Source organism: Aristolochia californica, unplaced genomic scaffold (genome assembly GCF_029961685.1).
Source record: "Aristolochia californica isolate CCGP_79_NKW_82.1479 unplaced genomic scaffold, dmAriCali1.0.hap1 SCAF_7, whole genome shotgun sequence".
Lineage (NCBI taxonomy): Eukaryota > Viridiplantae > Streptophyta > Magnoliopsida > Piperales > Aristolochiaceae > Aristolochia > Aristolochia californica.
The window spans coordinates 35,628,045-35,638,007 of NW_027182268.1; the positions used below are offsets into that span (position 1 = coordinate 35,628,045).

The 9,963-nt window shown below is 40.6% G+C and overlaps 1 pseudogene; it reads right to left on the reverse strand.

Moving 5' to 3' along the window:
• Window positions 1-1,012: 1,012 nt before the first annotated feature.
• On the reverse strand, window positions 1,013-8,027 carry LOC137937366 (uncharacterized; annotated as a pseudogene).
• Window positions 8,028-9,963: the final 1,936 nt, after the last annotated feature.

The window sequence follows — 9,963 nt, forward strand, 5'->3', positions numbered from 1 at the left end:
GCAATTTAATAGTCAAGTCGAGTTCAAGTTTGACAACTCACAAATCCAAACAAATCCAAACCAATCCAAACTAGTCCACTTCAATATGTTTGGACAAAACTTATCACAACCAACTAGTCCACTTTAATATATTTTTCATTAGTATATAAATACATATACATGACTCATCCAATACAAAAAACCATTAACATTGATCCGTTAAGATAACCATTGATCAGACAACAAAGATAATCGTTGATTGAACAACTGTTGATCATGGTCAAATAGCTAAGATAGTGTTTCACATGTTTTGCACCAAATGATTTTTCGTATTAGATCAACCCTTTACATATACAACTGATATAACCGTTTCGCATGTTTCGCACCAAATGATTTTTTGTATTGGATCGGCCGTATGTATATATATTAACTTTATAGATAGAATATGTTATGGTCAAGTTTAGAGAAGCTAGTGGAATTTATAAAACAAGAAGAGTTTGAAAACCAACAAGTGAGTAGCTTTCTAACGAAGAAATTTTTTTCTCCAAAGAGAAGGCTTTCACCTAATTTAAATTTAAAAACGAAAACCTTTCTTAATCAATGACTTAGAAGTAGTAGTTCTACCAAAGTTTCTAAGGAGAATGGGTCTTGAAAGGACCAATCTATCACAAGGTAGGGTTTCAGAGGCATGTCCACAATGTATTCATGACATAATAAATAAGTCTTATTTAAAATATAAAAAAACACAAGCAAGCTCCTGTTTTGTTTCAATGGATACAGCAGCATTGCAATGCTCAACATTGACAATTTTCGCCGACGCATGTTTGAGATGATTTGATTAAAAAAATTGAAATCACCAAGGGAATTTTTGTATGTGCTGTATATTAATTTGTATTAATTAGAAGTAATAATAAATGAAAAGAAAAAAATTGAAGCAATATTAGATGAAAAGAAACGGAAAGTTTTGGTACATCTAATACAAATTAAGACGTAGCATAAGCAGATAGAAAACATGAAAATAGTGCAAGTAAAAACTCTTCATAGGTCTCTTTCTATGTAATCAGATGAGGTGATGGAGAGCCTTTTCATGGCTCTACAAAAACCCAGTTCTCGGCTGGTTTCTATAAACTTCCACCACTTCTCTTCTTGACCAGAATCTGTATCTACGCCCAGGATTATAGAAGTACTGCAACAATGGGAAAACTTCTCTAGAAACTAATGTTGGGCAAAGCGAATCACTTATTCAATTAGTTCTATGGTCATGGTGGCATATCTGTGAGGTATCTGGCTCTCAAGAGTTCCTACCCATATATTTGTAGCTCAAACGAAGCAGTTACCTTGTCTACTCTCCCTCCTGTCGCACTGGCTACTCGGATTCCGGCCTCCACTTCCTATCCTGCCGGCAACAATGCCGCTCTTGTCACTTACAATTCATTGTCATTCTGTTCCAGATTGGCCACTGGACTTACAGCCCCCAACCTCCCATGTTCGTCTAGGATTTAGTTGACCTCCTCTTCTTCGATGCTTCACAGCAGTGCTATAAACTCGTCTGTGACTGTTCTCTTAAAATCAGAAGACATTTTGGGGATCAGGCTAAAACGTATGCTAATAAAGATTAACAAAGAAGAAAGCAGCAGAGGAAGAGAGATACTTCGAAGGAATGCAGCCATTAGAGTTTTACTTAGGTATATATAAGAATGTGAAGGGACTCCTTCGCCATGCATGACCTTATTTTAGATGACAGTCGGACTGAAATGGAAAAGGTTAATATTTCTGAGGTAGAAGAAGGTCAATGGAGGATCTCAGGTGAATCAAAAGATAAATGTAATGGTGGCAAAAGAGCAATACGTGCGACAAATGCAAGGGGTACTTAGTAGTCTTCGCCAAGTTTAACTTTTTGCTATTAATTGTGAGATTTTGTGATTATGTAAGAGCTACTTTATCACTTGAGCAAGCTACTTTGGTAAAAGTGGGAAATGAATGAAAATTATCTTACCTTTCATGAAGAAGTTAAAGACTGAGCACAGATCGGTTTTAGAACCTGAACACCTATCACAAAATCTGAGCCTGCAAAAACCAACTGCTCTAAGTAGCTTGTCAAAAAAGGTTAGGGGAATCTCACATGGTTTGGTGAGCCATGGACATATCCTGGTCTAGGTTACTTTTTGTAACGTGAGAGCTTTAGGTTCATGTCTCAAGAGAGTATGGTGTAATGATCTTACATTAAAAAAACAAAAAAACAAAAAAACAAAAAAACAAAAAACAAAAAAAACGAAAAAAAGGCTATCACCAAGAAAAATAGTCAACCAGAATCCAATTAATGTTAACCAGGCTGAAGTAAGTGATCATCTCCTTAGAAAATGCCCAGACTAGGACCAGCCAGTAAGCAAGCAAAGAATTACTGGGTTTAGAGCCGTTTATTTGTACAGTTGAGGAAGAAAAAAATAACAAACAATAACTGTATTCTAGGCAACTATCATATGCGCATGGTTTTAACAGGCCAACTTTAGTGGTTAATTGACCAGGAACGTCAAAGATACATTTCACTTCAGAGGGTTGAATTCTTCATGAGAGAGCAAAGAAGCAGCCTAACCAAAGAGTCTTGTGTTTGTCCATTGAATTGCAATTGATATGTTAAACTTGGATCATTGATAACCACATCAATTAGGTAAAAAAAAAACGACAATATGTGATTCTGACAGCAGAGTATTGACTTCTTGGTAATCAACGATAAAAAGGGTAAACATGTTTAGTGGGGAAAAGCACCTTGTGAATCATTGATGAATCCGTCTTTACGACCTTCAAATCCCGGCCACATGACTTTATTCTGTCTCATTGCAATCTTCGCATTTTCTTCTCATGAAGCCTCTCGGCTATATGCTCTTTCATAGTCTGTTGTTTCTCCTCCTTTTGCTTCTGCACGTTCTCTATCTTTTACCTTCCACTTCTCAGCACTTTTCTCCAGCTTCTTCTTTTCCTTCTTTAGACTCTGCTTAATCAATTTTGGATCATCATGTACCTTGACCCTATAGCCCCACTCGTAGCTGGTTTCCAATAACGCTTCTTTCTTACTTCCCCTCTCTTCTCATCCTCTTTTGCCTCCTCAAGGTTCTTCGTCTTCGAAAGCTTCCTCTCTCTTCTTTGATTCATCTTCACTCCCTATCTTCACCACACCAAACTCAAGACTTGCAGGGATTTCATTTCCCTTTTTCTTTGACAAATTTACTGGATTTTTGGGTTTCGGTATCTCATCTACCAACTCATCATGCTCACACTTACCTTTGTCCATATTTCTCTTCTTCTCAACCTTGTCTTTGTTCTCGGCTTTGGCAGTCCATCCCTCACTGAGCTCTTTCAATTTTTGGTGGAATCCCCTGAGTGCTTCATATGTTAGAGAGTGAGTCTTGTATAATGGGTGTTCAACATTCTCATCATTCTTAAGCGCATCATCGGCCAACTTTTCCTCTCGTCATCTCTGACTCTTTTCTTGAGCAATTCCAGAGTTGTAGCAGATTTTTCAGGATCAAGATGGGCTCGCCAAGCTTTTTTCGTGTTCTCACGAGATTCCTTTTTAGCTGATGCTTTGGCAGCTTTGCTCAAGCCTTGACACCATACTTACTCTTTGTCCTCAGTAGGAAGGAAGAATTTTGCAGGGATAAGCTCAACCAAGTTGTCAAAGAACAGGGAGTAATCTTCAATTAGGGCTTTGAGGTCAAGAGATTTCTGTCTTCTTCTTCAATGTGCAGATGACCACCTTAAATTGAAGAGGGAGTATTACTTTCTGATAATAAAAACTCAAGAGTCAAACATAGAATCAAGAAATATCAAAAGAGCAAAAAACTTCATAATCCTGTCCGTTTCAATATCCGTGAAATTAAAAATTCTGAAAATCAAAGAAGTTGCAATCATGCACTATATTTTCTACAGTGGATTGACAGAGAAGATCTTTACAAACAACAGTCCCTGGTTCTCTCCAAGGGGATCAAATAAAAAGTAAGAAACCTTTTACTTCAAAATTAACTGACTGAACTAAAATATAGGAACATAAAATATTTAATGCTTTTTGGTACATACACTAATAGCAAGAGAAAATTATTCTCTGAAAAGATATCTGATCCAGTGATTCCTCTCAAATTACAATGTGATTTATCAAATTTATTTAACTTATCTAGCTTGTCTCATATTTTGGTAAAACCATCTTGAGTGATGCGGTCTCAACTACACTATAGGACAATTGTTAAGAAAAACAATAAGAATGGCTCAACCAATGTTTGATTCACTATAATAATATCGACATAGCTAATAAAAAATAACATGGAGCAATAATATTTTTTGAAGGTGTTGACAATCAAACATCTTCCATGACTTTTTAGTTGAAAATCCTGAGAGATTTAGAGAGTGTATGTAACCATTCAAAGAAAAAAGCAGATTGACAGGGAGAGAGAGAGGCCTTTTAAAAACATGATATTCTAAAATATGCATCCAAATGAGTTTTTCTGGAACGATGTTCACAGACCAGCCAATCATTTGGCTGACTCGTCGGCCAAACAGAGGGTTACCATTGAATCCCTAATTGTAACAGAACCCCCTCTAGCTTGTACTTTGTGACTTTGTTATCTAGCCTCAGCTTTGAATAAAATTCGCCTCTTTAAAAATTAAAAAAACTAAGCAATGAATCTTAATTAAACAACCCCACTTAGAGAACCATCAGCACTACTAATATTGTGAAGAGCTACTTCTAGTTATCAATTAGGAAAGATGAAACTTCCTTTTTTTTTTAAATAAGGTGTATAAACTATTAAAGAAAGTGAAGAGTACAAACAAACCTAGCTAGGAGGGCCTTCCTCCACGACAAGGTGTTGGAGTGAAATATCCATCTTAGCCTCAATGTCTGCCAAATGATTGGCAGAGCTAGGAATGTGTTTCCAATTATAATTTAAAGAAAAAATTAAATTACAGATTTCTGAATACATATCCCAATGACGCCATGGAGGTCAGATAAATGTTGCACACCAATCAATGACAGTCTTCGAGTCCCCTTCGATGCAAAGGGGGCCCACGAGCCCGCTAGTAAATACTTTGATTCTGTTCAGCAAGCCAGAGAGTTCTACTGTTGTGGAGTCAGAGATTTCAAGTGGGCCTGTGAAGGAGAAAAGGAGATAACCGTTTGCATCGTGAATAACCCCTCCATAACCCATAGGACCATGGCAGCCAAGAGCGCTTCCATCAAAATTTAGCTTGAAATGGCCTGAAGGGGGGTGGGGGCGCAGATAGCCATAATCGGGGGACGGGCAGGCTGAGATAGCCCAACAACTAGCTACCAATTTCCTCTGAGATAGGAACTGCTGAAGTTTCTGAAATTTTTTGGGTTAGGAGCCAGATAGAAACTTGGCCCGTAATGTTATCAGACAAAATTTCAGTGGGGGAAGATTTAAATTCGAATTTTCTCTTGTTTCTTTCTTTCCATAATCCCCATATTATGTGCCCAATGCAGTATGAGAGAAGCATTTTTCCAAGTTTTGGGAGACTAGCACCAGTGATTGAAAGGATAGTGGATGGGAGATTTTATGCAGCGCAATACTGGAACCAAATTTATTTAAAAGGTTGGTCCAAATAGTATAGGCATAATGACTGGATAAAAGTATGTGATTGGGCGTTTCTGGGGCATTTTGGAAAAAAGGGCAATAAGGATCGGGGACAGCGGTTCCCCGCCAAATTAAAGAAAATGATGCGAGGATTTTATTTCAGCAAGCGCGCCAGATTAAAAAAATTTGCGCAAGGGGGAGCAAGGAGGTTCACAGTGGAGGCCGTAGAGTGGTTAGGCTGTTTTGAGGTGGGGTTACTGAGGAAATTGTAGGCTGAAGCAGTTGAGAAAGTACCTTTTGTACAAGGTGTCCAGATCAATGTATCGAGAGGAGATTAGATGCCAGAATGGCTTCAAAATCTGAGAGGTCTCTTCTGAGGTTCAAATTCCAACCCCTTGCTGCAAACCAAAGATCTGAGATAGAGGCATCAATATTTCTAGCCAGGATTGACCAGCCCACCAATCAGACCAAAATTTTGAGATAGACTCATAGCTAATGCTGAGGCTGGATTGGCCAGTCCACCAATTGGACCAAAATTTTGTGGAGGTCCCATTGCCAACGTAGCACTTAGCAACTTTCTTGAAATTTGGGAGTAGCAAGACTATTTTTTTCCAGGTTGGGGACAGACAGTAGTATCTTCCCCCCACAGTCCACCAACCCAAATGTTTGTTGGCTTTGGCAGCAACTAGAGCTCTCCAAATTAGATCAGGGAAAAGATTGAATTTCTAGATCCATTTAAGGAAAAGTGCAGAATTTGTAGTGGCAATGTCTCGGGTACCCAGTCCGCCAAGGAATTTTAGCTTGCAGACCTCTTCCCTTTTTACTAAGTGATACTTTTTCTCACCATTTGGTCCTCCCCAAAGAAATCTTCTTTTGACAAACTCAATTCTATCTCTAATAGAGGCGGGGCACCATAACATTGACAAAAAGTAGCCGAGGATTCCTTGAAGGTAGGATTTTATGAGAACCAACTTACCAACTTTAGAGAGGAATTTTCCTCTCCATGACCCCATTTTTGAAAAATTCATGAATCATTTATGAGATGTCCTCCTTGAACCGGGGCCTGAATCTTTTTAGAAAATCTCCATTGAAGCAATCAGGGCCCGGTGCTCTATCGCTTTCCATGCCTAGAACAACGTGCTCGATTTCCCCAGCCGAGAAAGGAAGCTCTAATAGAGAAGAGACAGCTGGAGATAACTGAGAGAATCTAATGTGCTACAATTTAGGCCTATTGAAGGATTCCTCCGAATATAGGTCTGACACGACGTTAGTAATCGCGGTCCAACACAACGTTACCTCATTATTAATACATAATGAGGTAATTCAATTGGACCTACGCTTCGCCAAAGCCATGACATGAAAGAATTTTGTATTGGTATCTCCTTCCTTCAGCCATTTAAATCTAGCACGTTGCTTCCATCAGATTTTCTCTTGATGAAGGATAGAATTGAGGTTAGAGGTTAGAGTTGAGAGAGACTCGGGAGGAATATTCCTCCGAAGTCAATTACCTTTGTTACTCGACAAGGTCCAAATCCGCAATCTGAGCAAGAAGAGAGGACTTTTCAGCAGCCAACGTGGTACAGTGGCAGGTGGCCCATTCCTTGATTTTGCCTTTTAAGAATCGAAGCTTCAGAGGGAAGGGCCATTCTCGTCAGCCCAAACATGGGTCTTCTGACCACCATCCATCAATAAGGGTAGCAAAAATTTTCGCAGACAGCCATGAGTTCTCAAACCTGAAAGAAGAAGGTCCCCATTTCTCAAAAGAAGTAGTTACCATGATTGGCCAGTGATCTGACCCACCTTGTTGAGAACATGACCCGAAACATTTCCAAAAAGCTACAACCAATCAGGGCATGCCAGGAAACGATCCAGCTTTGATAAAATCGGTTGTTGTTGACTATTCGACCATGTGTAATTTTTCTCGGATAATGAGATCTCATCCAAACCGCAGCTGCCAATGAAATCTGAGAAACCCCTCATAGAAGCAGATATACGGGTTGCCGGGGGTTTCTTCTCATTACAGTACCGGCTTGCATTGAAATCACCTACAAAAATCCATGGGAGCCTCCAAGATTGATATAGCTCACATAATTCTTCCCAAAAGAGGGTCCTCTCTCGATATCTGGTTGGGCCGTACACTCCCCCTACACACCACATCCTACCGGAGGTGAAATCCCTAAACTGGATGCCCAGGGAGAAACGACCTTCAACCACATGGAGGGAGTCCAAAAGAGAAGAGTCCCAGGCAACAAGGATGCCCCCGGAATGACCTACTGCATTAACAACCGCCAATTTAATTGAAGGATTCGACCATATTTCCTTAACGATAGGATTAGACATCTCCTGACCTTTTGTCTCTTGTAAAATAACCACAGAGGGTTTGAACTGGGAGAGAAAATTTGAAACCATTTCCTTCTTCCAAAAGCCACCAATACCCCTTGCATTCCAAGATAACACAATCATCTGGAATTGAATGCTTGAACTCCTGACAAGGTGTTGTCTTCAGGCAACTGACCTATGTAAACTGCTCCCAAAAGACGCGCGAGACTCATCATTTGTTCCCATGTTTCGTCGTCATATTTGTGTCGCTCGACCTGGAGTTCTTCCACCAGACAATCAGGTCTACCGGGTGAGGGAGGTGGGAGCTGAGGACTGTCATGTCTCTCAGGCATTGGGGGGATGGCCAAGGACTTACTTTCTTTTTTGATCTCTGTCTCCAGGTGTCGCTGTCTTCTTTGATATGTAGCGATGACAGGGGGGATGCTGCCTGTTCAGGAATTTCGGGTTCCATAGATGAATGGAGGGACGAGATGGGAGGTGCTGATGGTTCTGATCTTTTGGGGAGAGGGGAAAGGTTTCTGGAAGAACACTGGGTATCGGAATGGGAATTATGGTAGACTTGGTTGAGCAAGATTTTGGGGAGAAGCGAGGGAAAATAATTTACCCCGAAAGTCGTGGGGGAAAAAAATGATTTCTCGAAGCCTATAATCCGCTTGAAATCAGTGGTTTGCAGGTCTCTGGATTTCGGGCTCCAAGAGGACTCTTGGGACGAGGAGGGAAATGAGTGGGAGGGGAGGTTTTTTCGAAAGAGGGGGTTGGTCAGGTTTGAGATGCGAGAGGGTGATTTCGGGGAGGTAGGGATTTCGGGGTTTGGGGATTTTGGGTTTGGCGAAGACGTGTGGGAAGGTGGAGAAGTTGGAGGGGACGTGTGGGAAGATAGGATTTCGGGAGTTGAAAAAGTAAATTTTTGGGAGATTTCTGACAAAAAGACGGGAGAAGTTGAAAAGGAAGTGTGGGAAGATGGGATTTCGGGGGTTGAAAAAGAAGATTTTGGGGTGATATCTGACAAAAAGATGGGAGAGGACATAGGGTGAGGGGAAGACGTGGGAGGGGATAAGGGCATCGGGATTTGGGAAGGTAAAATTTTGGAGGGCATCCGACGAAAAAACGGGAGGGAAAAATGTTATTCCTGACACGGATTTTGAGCTTTGCCTCGAGAAGTGAGCGGCCTTTGAAATATCAGGAAAAGCAATCTTCATTTTGGCCATCAGGAAGCTAGCTAATCCACCTCGGGATTCACCTTTTGAATTTGAGATTAATGGGGAACTTGGCGTACCTTGGGATTCTCCTTTTTTATTTGAAATTAGGGGGAAACCAACTGGCGTACCTTGGGATTCTCCTCGGGATTCACCTTTTGAATTTGAAATTTGGGGGGAACCAGCTGGCATACCTCGGGATTCTTCTCGGGATTTGCCATTTAAATTTGAAATTGGTGACATCTCTTCGAAAATCGAGACATCATCTGACAGATTGAATCTTGAAACACTCCCCAAGGCGTTGAAATTTGTAAACGAGTCTAACTCAGAACTCGGTAGTGAGGTGGAGTCGTCTAAGCACGATGGATTAATGTCTGAGTTGACCCAGTTGGGAGATGATTCGGACTCGGCGAGAGGTCATCCCTGTTACGATATGTTAAAATGTATATTCAATGTAATTTATATTCATAATTGTTGTATAATTTGGGATATGTATATAGGGTTATTTGATTAGGCTTAATGGGATGAGGGGGTATTGTCTTGGGCCCATGGGCCATTTTGTAACAGGAAAACCTAAAGGATATATACTTAATGAAAGGGGGAAAATCTCCAACGGACAGAATTCTGGATTTCGTCGTGTGTTTCGTTTCGTTGTGAAACCAGAGAGCTACGCTCTCTCTTGTGGATGTTTGGACTGTTCCGTCAGTCCCTTGATCTTGTTTTGTCATGGTATCAGAGCTCTGAAGAGTAACCCCGACGTATTTCTCGTCCAACGACCTGTGTTGTCCGACCAATTTTTTTTCTGTTCACTTTCGGCATTGATTTCGGGCGCTGTTAGAAATACTTGTGGGGTGGTTTCGTTG